Source organism: Cyanistes caeruleus, chromosome 1, assembly GCF_971803275.1.
Source record: "Cyanistes caeruleus chromosome 1, bCyaCae1.hap1.1, whole genome shotgun sequence".
Classification (NCBI taxonomy): Eukaryota; Metazoa; Chordata; class Aves; order Passeriformes; family Paridae; genus Cyanistes; species Cyanistes caeruleus.
Window position 1 is genome coordinate 42,019,151 of NC_141701.1, and position 12,617 is coordinate 42,031,767.

The 12,617-nt window shown below is 38.3% G+C and overlaps 1 pseudogene; it reads right to left on the reverse strand.

Moving 5' to 3' along the window:
• Window positions 1–642: 642 nt before the first annotated feature.
• Window positions 643–12,617, reverse strand: part of LOC147655457 (chloride channel protein B-like) — a 76,389-nt pseudogene continuing 64,414 nt past the window's right edge.

Here is a 12,617-nt window from a genome sequence, read left to right on the forward strand (position 1 = left end):
ATCCTGCTTCTGACATATTTTAAATGGCCATTTAAAAAGCCTGTCTCATGTGACTTTGAGCATTTTTGGGCTGCCAGTTATATGCTTTAACTGGACTCTTCCGTTTTAAAGCGCTGTGCATTTTCTGTGGTGCTACAAAAACAACATTATAATAAAGACAAATTCCTAAAGGGAAAACTAGAGAACATCCAACAAATCTTTGATTTATAGGAGAGTCAGAGCTGCATGATTCAAATACCAGAAATTCACTTTCAGGAATTTTGGCAAGTTTTTATAACCAATAAATTATAACTAGTTTTCCTTGGTATTCAATATAACATTAATAGTGTGGATTCCTTCATACATGTTTGGTTTTAATGTCCAAATATGTGGGAATCCCTCTGGTATTTAACAGAACAAAATTTAACATCAAAATCATAAGAGGAAATCTAAAACATTTTCATTTTTAATAGGCAGATACTCAGAGATTGAAGATTTAGTCTTCACTGAAAAACTTCTTGTCTCACAAGCATTTATATTAATGAATTTTGCAGTCACCAAGCAGCTGAAGGAACACATCTCTGGAGCTACAATCTCTCATGTCAAGATACTACACCTTTTAAGCATGTTTTCTCTGGAAGGAATCAAGTGGAAAAGCTCTGATTATGTTTTCCTGAAGAACATGGGCTTGAAAACAAGTGACAAGTCCTAAGAAAGCATGCATGGCCTTGAATCGGGCTGTTCACTGGTATCAGGCCTCTGTGGTGCCAGCTGGAGCCTGAGCCTCCCCTCCAGTAGGAAATGCATCAAGTCTTTCCTGCTGATCACCCCAAGCACTTGGTTCTGCAGGTTCTACAGGATCCAGTAAGAACATGGATTCTCTCCCTGCTCCACATCCTCAATTATACCTAAAACATCAGGAAATACCATAGTAAAAGAACAACTTAAGTTTTTTGGTAAACCATAAGGTTCAGTCTAAGTAAACTATTATGACTGGAATGTACTCAAATTTTAAAGACTGGAAAAGCAAAGTTGAGGTCCACTTTCTAAATCTAAGACTTTTCTGGTCTAAGATTTTACTTGAGAATAGTCAGTAACCCCAATGTTTATTAAGTTTTAAAATTTTTATTGCTGCTATCTCATTACACAACCATTTATGACATTCTATAATATTTTGTAGTACATGCTTATAAAAATCAATTCACGTAGAAACATAGGCTTCAAGGAAGAGAAACAATCACATGGGTGTGAGAAGAGGGCCTAACAGTAGTAAACTCTGTTGACTGAAAATTATGAGGTCTTTAATGTTTTCTTGATAGCAACAGAGCTAAAGATCACTTTGTTGCCAACCAAGCTGGTCTTTATAGAGCATGTAGTTGTTTACTAAGACTTTATTTTTCCCATAATTCTACAGCATTATTCCTGTGACTTGGCCAGTTCTGCCAAAGAAGGTGTATTGTGCTTCCCAATTGTATGCTTCCCCAGACAGAGGAAGATTGAAACAAAGACATGATAAAACAACTTAAATAAATGCACAGCATAGAAGGGCACATCTCTTTTCCATCTCTCATTTACAGAACATACAAGACATTCAAAGACATAAGGAGGAAAACAAAAGTAAAGAGGTTTCCTCTTTCTATACCACATATAATTTTGCTGTGAAAATCACCAACATGGGAAATCCTTGTACCCAGGAAATTCACAATGGCTATTTATGTGGATATCAGAAACTGAGCTTTCATGAGTGGTAATAACAATTTGTTGAAAGGAATACAGAACTTGTTGCTTTGGGGATCACATCAGGTACCAATATGAAATGTAATTAAGTTCCATAATAGGATTCCACAATAAAAAAGTTGTGTGGCCCAATGGCACAAGCATTGGACTGGGCCTCAGCTTGAGCTGGCTTCTACTTCTATGTATGACCTCCTCTTGAACTTTGGAAAGCCATTTGTCCTCTCTTCACCGCAGTTTCTCATCTATTAAAAGGAAACTCTTAAACCAAACTAGATAATGTATATTAGGAGTATTGTGGGTTTTGTAAATCTTCCCTCCTTCTAGCTATTCTCAAAGCAAGGGATTTAGACCAGATGGATATCAAATGAAGTGTCATCATCTTTACACATGAATAAAGGAGAGCAGATTTTTTATCTTTTTAAAGAAAACCCGACTAAATTAGGCCTCTGACCTGGACTTCTCAGTGTCACCCATCTCAGTTTCAATGACTGGAAATTCACTGAGGCAGAAACCGCATTTATTTTGTTTATAATATATTTATTTTAGGCTTACTCTGTATACCAAACTTATTATTGCTTTTGGACACAGTATTTTAGTACAGTATTTAGGAAATAAATGTGGCGATGTCATAGCAGGGATTTTAAAAAAAAAGGAAAGGAAAAGAAATATAGTTTTATTTATAAGTTGATGTATAGGCACTGTACTGTAATGGAGTCTAAATCTCAAAAGTGTTGCTTTATATTTGCTTTATAGGACTATAAGAGCCAAATAATGACATTTAAATGATCTATTCCATTAACATTGTATCATTTTGTCAATCTGGAATGTATTTTAATCAAAAGCCCCCTTGAAATGGTCTCCTTTGTTGTATTTTCTTTTTGGCTCATTTTATCAACATCTGTTATGTTTATACAATATGAATTAAAACTTCGGAATGCTGTTTGTACTCAGCTACTTTTGTTGAGAATGTAACGTCCCAGGATTGGCAGTGTTTATGTAAATCAGTGCAGCTGACACAGCCATCATAAACAAATGAGAAAATATAACAAACACATTGTTCATGGAGGAAATGTTTGTTTTTAGAGTTGGCTTCAGTCTTACCAGATTGATGAAGAGTTGCTGATACCAGGGATCTGTAGTGCAGCAATTCAGCAGCATGGTTGGGTGCGACAGATTGGGCAGCTTCTCCACTGTTATCTGGAAAAGGCAAGAACTCATTTCTCTTTACTTCTATGCAGCATATTAGAACCCAAGGTTCAGAAGATTCCCGGTTTGACTCCTAACAAAAAGACTCTTAGCAGAGCTGCAGCGGCAGAACTTGTCCAAACTTTATAAATGCTTTTGCCAGTAAGACTTAAATTAGCAGCTGAAATTAGAGCACTCTTTAGTTTCAAAATTTTGTTTTCCTTTACTGTAACTCTATCTCTTTTAAGACAATGTCAGTTGTATTGGCTCAGGGGTGAGGTTTTTAATGCTGTTAAAATTCATGCACTAAATGGTAATTACATGATAGCATAGTGCAGAAAAATGCAGCAGAACTGGTATCAGCCATCAGCTGAGCTTCAGCCATTTTCCACAGGAATACCTATTTGTATAAATAAATATAAAAATGAGTGTACACTATTTATGTACTGCCACCTCATCACACATAACTGCCCTGCTCCTTCTTAACATTATTTTGCCAGCCACATTCCCATGTGCAGACCAAATTTCAGTAATACATGATGACTTTCCAGTTGGGCCTGTATAAACTCCTAAAACTGCATTACTAATCTTTCCTTAGTAACTCACAATTTTCTTCCACTATGCTTAATGTTTACTATTCCTAAAAAATCTTTTGGTCATCTATCAAGAGGAAGATTGCTACATACTTTTCAAGTTTGAAAGCTTTTATAAATAATCATCATTCAGAGAGGTGCTATCTCAAACTGAATTAAATATTATAACAATTCTGCTATCTGTAGAGAATTTGAGAGAGAACTGGAATGGCCTATCTGAACAAAGAAATTCTTTACCAGCAGTCTTGCACAACTTCCAGACTCTGAGTGGCATTATATTTTATGAGATCTGTCCCTGTAAGGTCTCTGGTCATCCTTAAATTTAAATTGCACCTGATCACTTCTTTATCTCAACCACATATGTTACATAATCTCTTCATTCATGGTGTACTCATCCTAAATCACCCAAATATGCTTATTAAACAAGGAAAGAACTGAAAGAAAAGAGGTTACCTTCTCATAGGAGAGCAGATGAGACGGGGAGAAAGACTCACCATTTGTCTCCTGTTCAAAGATGTGCTTATTCTCCAGGAGCATGCACAGTCTTAACCCAAAGTTAGAGCAGATGGACTACATTTATTATAATGGGAAAATTTTAAACAGCAAATACACAATGCTTTAGCATCAGAGATATGATGACACCACCAGTACTATGTGAAGGTTTGGTTCCTTGATGTAAGAAGGACATCAAACTATTGGACTGTGTCCAGGGGAGGGCAACCAGTATGGTAAAAGGCCTCAAGGATAAGATGTAGGACAGTGGCTGAGGCTGCTTGTTTTGTTTAGCTTGGAGAAAAGAAGGCTGAGGGGTGGACCCATTATAGTCTACAACTTCCCTAAGGACAGCAGCGGAGCAGGAGGTGCTGATCTGCTCTCTGATGGCCAGCAGTAGGACATGAGGAAATGGAATGAAGCTGCATCAGGAGAGTTAGGAAAAGATTCTTCCCTGAAAAAGTGTTTGGTCACTGGAACAGGCTGCCAAGGGAAGTGGTCATGGCAGAGTTCAAGAGCATTTGGAAGTTGCACTTAACCATATTGTTCATTTTTAGGTAGCCCTGAGAGGAACAGGGAATTGGACTTGATAATCCTTATGGGTCCCTTCCAACTTGAGATATTCTCTGATACTAAAGTATTAGTGGGCTGACCACACATTTGACTTCCCTAAATATCCAGCAGCAGCAGCAGCATCACACTGATGTTTTCTGATTTAGGTTTGGCATGTTAGATTAAAAAAAGCATCTGTCCTACATTCCTAACTTCTCCTTGACCTTGTCCTTAGCATGACCAGCTCATGAAGTGTCTAGTTTGCACCCAACAAGACAATACCTGTAATAAGTAAATACAATTATCTACATGTATGTAGACTGTTGTTGCTTCCCTCATCCTTCCTAACATCTACATTAAAACAAGATCTGCCAAAAAATTATGTCTTATTTTAAATCCTCAGTGAAACCTTTGTTCACAGTACTGTACTCTAGAATTAACATCTAATATTATTGCTAACTTAGTAATGTTAAAATGGAAATCTTTATAAGTTATATAATTTCAAACCTCTCTTCAGAGTTCTATCTTTCTACATAACACAGATAAAGCCTTGACAAGCAATATATTTAAAATTGCCATTTTTATCTTAGTATTTACTGCACTCACACGCATGCACACACTCTATTCATACTATCCAATTCTCAGCTTTGTCTTATATTTTGATTATAGACACCTTGGAGACCTCCATGAAACTTTTTGGTTTGTAGCATACTTAACATTGTGCTAGCCCTATTCTGTGATTACAACTAGGAGCTAGGAGTTAATTCAGAAGTACAAAGTTGTGCAACACACTGCTAAATTAGTGCTTGATGAACTCAGATGAGAATAGACACCTAATCTTCATTAGGGCATCAGAAAAAATATAAATGACATACTAAGTGGCTTTTGTGACTGGATCACCAAGTATAAGCTGGGAATTTTTCAACTGAATTTTTCTGTGTCCAAAAATATTGTCTTATTCAAACCAAAATATGTGATAGGGATTTAGTAGTTTTAACATAAATGTCTCCTAGGAAAGATTAGTCTGCTTCAAGATGTTGTAAGCACTCCACAGCAGAAAATTTACATGGAGGTCTTTAGGAACTTTAATGATTCCATGACTCTATGATTTTAAGAAAACATGCCTGCCTGATCCAAAAGAACCTAAGGACTGGATATGGAAGAACTAGGTTCAAGTGGTTTATTATGAAATGCCATTTAAAGAAAGATATTCTGTGAGAATCTACCTCTGCATTTTTGTACAGATTTGGAACACACATTTGAAGAAAACTATCACCTCCACCTCCCCCGAGTTAACATTGGAGAGAAGACCCCTTTTTCCTGAAATGGTCAGCTGTTTTACTATGCAGTCTTAAAATCTGCATTTTTTCAATGACTTTGGACTCTCATCTAAGGTTCTGTAGGGGATTTTTTTAAATAAGTATGCCTGTGCAACAATAAGCTGTGGAAAAACATTAATTCTGAAGGAAATTTGTGGCACAGCCAGAAACTCGAGGAGTCTGTCACCTGCTCCCAACTTTAAAGCACATCCCATTCACAGGACAAAAAATGAACTGGGTATTCTTCCTAACTATTGAAATTTTAGTTGTCTCAATTTAATATCTGGCTGGCTTTGGTTTTAATAGAATCTCTTTCACATTACTAAGATGAGTGCAACACTGCAGCAGAGCTGATGGCTGAGCAAACACTTTGCTCTGGGCTCACATCTCCCCTCCTGGGAAAGTCACTGATCTTCCCTAAGCCTCCCACCACATGCATGCCAGTACATGGGCATGTAGCATAGACAATTAATGGACTTGGTTTTGAGGACAATGGTGAGAACACACTAAAAAGACATGCTACTACAGGCAAAACCTATTCCATTCAGACTACATTTGGAGGAGGAAACAGAGAAAAACACGATATATTCAGTATGTGTTCACTGCAGCAGGAGGGTGTAGAGAAGAAACTAATTCAGTCATTCCCTATGAATTGCCTTTTACACGTCACACACACATTACACATTTACACACTTTGTTTTGTGGGACTCTAAAGGTTCATATCTACAGTCTTTCACAAAAAAGGTCTGTAATCATTCTAAGAGACATAAATACACAGTTCTAAATTCTGCTCCGAGATCATCGTGGACAGTTCCAAGAAGTCTACTTCAAGAATGATCACTGGGCCAGGAATACTCCCAAGACTTTAATCCTAACATATATAGACAGCAAGTGTGAAAGTTATGATCCACCCTGATCCTCAGCCAGACTCTGTATGCTCAGGTCCAAAACACTGTTCAGGTCTGTCTGTAGTCCAGACTTCACCATTTTCCACTTGAACATGATGCTGGAATTGAGAAAACAGTAACATTCACCATGAGCTGAAAGAGCAGAAACATTTGCTCATCACTGGTGGTTTGTTGGCTGGTTTTGGCAGCTTGCAGTTTGCTCGGCACCGCTCTTAACTAAACCCAGCAGGGAGTCACTTAACAAAACTTTGAAAAGTGTGAGAGAAATTTGGATAGTCAAAAAAAAGCACACACAAACACAATGAAGGAAATCGTTGGAACATTTCTGATAAGATTCCAAGCCTATTAAAAACTGCCATATTCTGGAGAAAAATGAACATACATTATTTCACTTGGACTTCCAGAAGTCAGGCTTCAGAGGTATAACAACATCATTCTTTGATGTTACATACAACATCCTTTCTATCACATCATCAAGCCTTAGAAAGCAGACCAAACATGTTTCTTGCACTATTTTGTGAGGTTTAACAGGAAGTGCTAGGATTCAGACTTGGACTCTGTGATTGTTCGTTTACTCTTTATTTATTTAAGAAGGAGGAAAACTCTTAAGTAGGGAATCTCATTTCAAAGATACCCTGGCAAGGAATTGCAGTAGTTTCATATGCTCTATCTGTTATAAAGCATGCATCATGAAGATACACCTAATTAAGATAACACATTATTATCCCAATATCCACATGTCAGTTTTGGCATGGAAGTCAGGAATGAAAAGTATCTGACAGGTGATTGTGTCACTCTTCTTGTCAAGATGGCCAATTATCTGAGGAAACTACAAATTCTAAATATTGGGTGAGTGACATAAAAGGAACTACAGCTCCAAAGTAGTTGCAAATGTACAGAAGGAACATTAAAAGGTGATGCAACTGGCAAAAGCATTCAGGGCAGGACACTCCTAAACTGAATGGATAAAACGGTATACAAAGGGACAAGGGGAGGAAGGAGGATTAAAGAGCATAAAGGATAATTTTTTGTTTACTTTTAGAAAACTTTAGGCTTATTTCTCCCATATTAATCCACCAAAAGTACTTGCTTTTTTTTTTCTTTTCTTTTTTTTCTTTTTTCTTTTTTAGCTGATTTTATCTGTTGTTTTGGCCAATATCCAAAGCAATCATTTGCCTGACTTCAAATAGTGTTATGCTTTTTTAAACTTGTAAAAAAGAATATTCTGCATATGGTGAGCTAGACAGTAGATAAGGACTAGGTCATCACATATCAGGAACTGTTTTAAATTAACCAAGTCTTCATCTTACACAATAAAATTTCAGGGTTGCAGGGTTGTTTCAGGTTAGGCAGACTAAATCATTACTGTTCACTTAATATTCTGTTCTTCAAATGAAGAGGGAGCATTGCATGAATTTTTGGCATTTTACCTAAAAGATAATAAAAAGGTCACTATCAAGTACTAGGCTGAGGTTTTCCAGAGCAGAGGTCAAATTCTGTCTATGCTACAGCTTTTAAAAGGACACTGAACAAATATTTAATATCTGCACCTCAGTTTTCAAATGTACAATACAGAGATTTCTTCTATGTCAGAGCTATGTTTTGAAGTTAATACTCATTATTACTTAAGTTGCCAGTTGTCAAGTTTTATAGGCAATGTCATCAGTGTGAATGAGCAGACAGCAAGACCACAGCCTCAACATGAAAATGCAAAGGCAGCTGATAATAAATTGCAAATGCTAACTATTTTTCAGACCTGCAGAAGGGCTAGATTTTAGAAATGTATGAAGACTCAAAATCAGATTTGTATTTCCCTACAAGCTGGCTTGCTACTAGGCAGATTTTCAATTTCAGAGGAGCCTACCACACATTTAAATGGCAGGACAAGTATGTGATCAGTCTTTCCATTCACACACCAGTTTTCTCCATGCCTATATTTGATTTCGACATTTAACAACGCTCTGCACTTGCCTAAAAGCCACCCACATGCTGCAGTGCGGCTGCATACGTTTTTAATTTGGCTTTTTGGGTTAGCACACAGCCTCTGCAACACTCCAGTTTTCCCTGCAAAGGGCTCCATCACAAAATTCCTACAGCACCTGCACTATTATTTGTAAGGCCAAACAGACCTACTTACTTAAAAGTATCAAATAATGTTGTTCTTTGGAAGAAACTTTTCGCACTTCGGATATGAAATAAAACCACTGCCACAGACTCTATAAACCTTCCTCCATCTGTGTTATTCATGAGCTACAGTGCCCCAGGACCCTGACAATGCATGGGAGGATCATAACATCCCGGGCTTTTGTTGAAAGTACTGAATTCCATTTATTTAAATAGGCAAGATTTCTGTATAGTGTACCATTGAAATTAACTAGAGCAGCTCTTCAAAAGCAGGAGGCTGGACAGTAAAAACAATCAATGGGCTGACAGACTCTACCCTCTAACATGAAAACCAAGTAATTACAAAGGCACTTTGGTATTGCTGTCAGATATTGCTGTCAGCTCCCTAGTCTGCACACCTAAAAATAGTTTTCAAGTCCTTAATGTGCTTCCCCTCTCCTTTTTTCTTCATTGCTTGCTGAGTTCAGACAAAACCTTCAAACCACTGCCAAAGGTGTTTCTAGCTTTGATCAGACCTGATAGAATCACCCAGAGCTTACAGCAAAGGCACATTGAAAAGGAAGGGGGGAAGTTGACCGTGATCCTCTGGTAAGAGACAAAACTCCATTTTTATCTCCATTTATTGAATGAACATAGCAGACTTCTGTGTTTGATTGAGTAACTTTGCATTCTTGTGATCTAAACTTAGCGATGTCTCCACAACAGTGCCAGAAGGAGAAGGCTCTCCAACAATCTCTCAAACCCATATCAGTTATTTTGAAAGTGCCAGCACCAAGGCTCTCACAATATTAAGGTAGATATCACTAGTTCAGTAATCAATTTATGAATTAAATATTTTGGGTCTCCATTCATTTTTAACTTTCATTTCTCTAAGCTGTTGCGCCACATCACTACTGAAGGCAAGTACCTTTCCTCTTGCTAAGGAAAATAAAAGTATTACCTTATTAAAACAGTGTGTGAGGACTCTCTGAGCACATGTGCACACACACGCCTTGAGAGCAGTGTTTCATTAGTCCCAGCTGGGAGTGCAGATTAAAGAAAAATGCCAGAAACCATACCTACAGTCTGACATATCTATGATATGTTGCAATGCCTGATATGTTCTGTGGGAAAGGAGATCTATATGCTATACTCTGTTTCACTGAAGTACTTGGCAGAAAGCATTCCTGACTCACAACAGTGTCTGTGCACTGGACTGGCCAGAGGGGAGTCGTACCTAATAAACTGCCATAAAATACACATACACACTCCACTCTGGATCATTGATTTCACTGCTAAAGGATGTTACTGTGTATTACAGCTTTAAGTTTTCAACTTTGTCATATTTTCTAAACTCTGATCTCTTCAATTTACTTTCAGTTATGTGACATTCCCCTTTAGCAGAGCGAAAGCATGCATTAGCTAAACAATGTGGTTTGGATTTAGCGTTCCCATGCATCATTGTGAAAATGTTTGTCTCAGCAATAGTGTCATAATTGTTACTGGGAACAGCTGCTCTACTATGTCTTCTGATTGAGGAGAGCAGAGTATCTCCCTTCCCGTATCACCTCACAAGCAGGGAATCTAAAGCAGGACCATTGAGTAGAAGTAGTTCATGAGCGCACACTATTCTGTACCTGGCTTCCTCCTACCACAAAGGGAGCAGAAAGTTCAGGAGCACAGCAAAACATCAGCAAAATAAATATTGCCAACAGAAATGAAGTTTGGCTCCCTCCTCTGGCAGTTCCTCTGGATCTGCACCAGGGACTAACCTGAGGCAGAAATCCTCCTCGCTCAGGTGCAGCTTTCTGGCAGTTCAGCTCCATTAGACATGACATCCTTTGAGCGAGAATTGGAGCAGGGAGTTTGCTGCTGATCAAGCGGATGTTTAATATCTCCCTTGAGTTTCTGAAGTGGAAAGATGTAACTCTCAGCATTCTTGCCAGCGCTCCCAGCCCCACTGAAGTCAGTTTCCACATCCAGATCTACAAGAGTTCTGGAGTCCCGCTGGGTTCGCTGGGAGCATCCCGGCGGCAATGCTGTGCTCTGCAGGCCTGTGCAGCTTGGCTCAGGCCAGCTGGACATTTTTAAGGAAAGCTTACAAAACACATTTGTGTGATTACACAGAATAGCAAGCTTTAACTCACCTTTCAGAACAAGACCTTCAGAGGTAATTAGGTTTTATTTTAAGATGGATTGAATCTGTTTTCCAGGGTATTAGACCTTTTGAAATTCTTTGGATGGGAAGCCATGTTTTCAGTCAATACAGTCTTGCATATAAGATGTACATACATAACGAACAATCATAAAACCATAGCATGGTTTGGACTGCAAGAGACTTTAAACATAATCTAATTCCAGCCCTGCATAGGCACGGATATCTCCCATCTTTGGGAGATTTGGTCCAAGACCCATCCATCCTAGCCTTAAATGTTTCTAGGGATGGGGCATCCAACCATGATTAAATAGTTTGAACAAACATGGTAAAATACAAGGATTTTTGACAACTTTACCTTCAATATTTTATTTAAATTTCTTTTTGGCTTCAAAGTACCTATTTCAATCAACCACAAATGCTGAAGTTTCAGTAAAATTGATGGGTGGGAAAAGATGGGGTTTCCTAGGTGAAAAAATACACAAAAAATGCAAGCACAATGCCAAAAATGTCACATCCCCTACAGAAGTAGCATAAAACCAAGTTTTATCCATTTATGCTTAGACAGTTTTATTCCATACAGTCTGCTTACCATCAGAGATATTGTGGTTTCTGCATAATTACTTTATCCTAGTCAAATTAAATCAAGGAAAAAAAAAGTTTTCTTTCAGCTAAAAGATAGACAAACAGAATGCAGAGTAATGGCTAACAGCTGTGTAGGTAAGAGTACAGAGGCAAGCACAGGGAATCCAACCCTCAGCCTGACAGGAGGAGAGATACGTATGGTACAGACCTGAGAGCCTCAGGCGTGAACAAAATGGCTTATTTGTTATGGTAAAATTCCCAAACAGGCTACTCAGTGGTATTTGTCAGCCTAGTAGTTTCTCCAGGAAAATTGTCTCCCAGCTGTGTTCAAGGCAGAAATTAAGATTGCTGGGCAGCATTCCAGCTTTTGACTCTCTTCACCATTTTTCCTCAAAGGACATAGAGGGGACAGATCCTGGTCTAACAGGACACCAGTGTGCACCTGTTTTACTTCAATGGACACCAGGAGGATTGAACCACAGTACGGAAAAGCTGCTCCCTAATTTTCCTTGGCAAAAGTGAAGGCAAAGACAAAAAATGGCCACCAACACCAGAACAATCCCTGGGAGGAACATGGTATTCATCAGTCACAAATATGCAGGAAAAATACTTGAAACAAGGAATAAACAGCATCCCAGAAAAAAAGCACCTAGGTAGAGAGCACATTGTCATCCATTACACATGCCTGTAGAGGGAAGCAATCAGAGGATGCAAAGCATGGCAACAAAGATGTTGCTGCTGACCATGGAGTATCATCACCCTCCTGTTATGTCCCAGACGTGTCCACAGACAGGGAAAAGAAATTCATTACCTACAGTTTTTCTCCTCAAATCCTCCACGTCTTCTGGTTTTACTGTGCTTTACATTATGAAGTAAACCTCTGGCAAAGAAGATGGAGAAGCAAAACACAAGTGATGATATGTTTAATCTCTTCATCATGTCAGAGAACCACTTCATTGCCCCACAATGGCCCTGCACCAGTACATTGTAACATATGTGGAAATGAAAA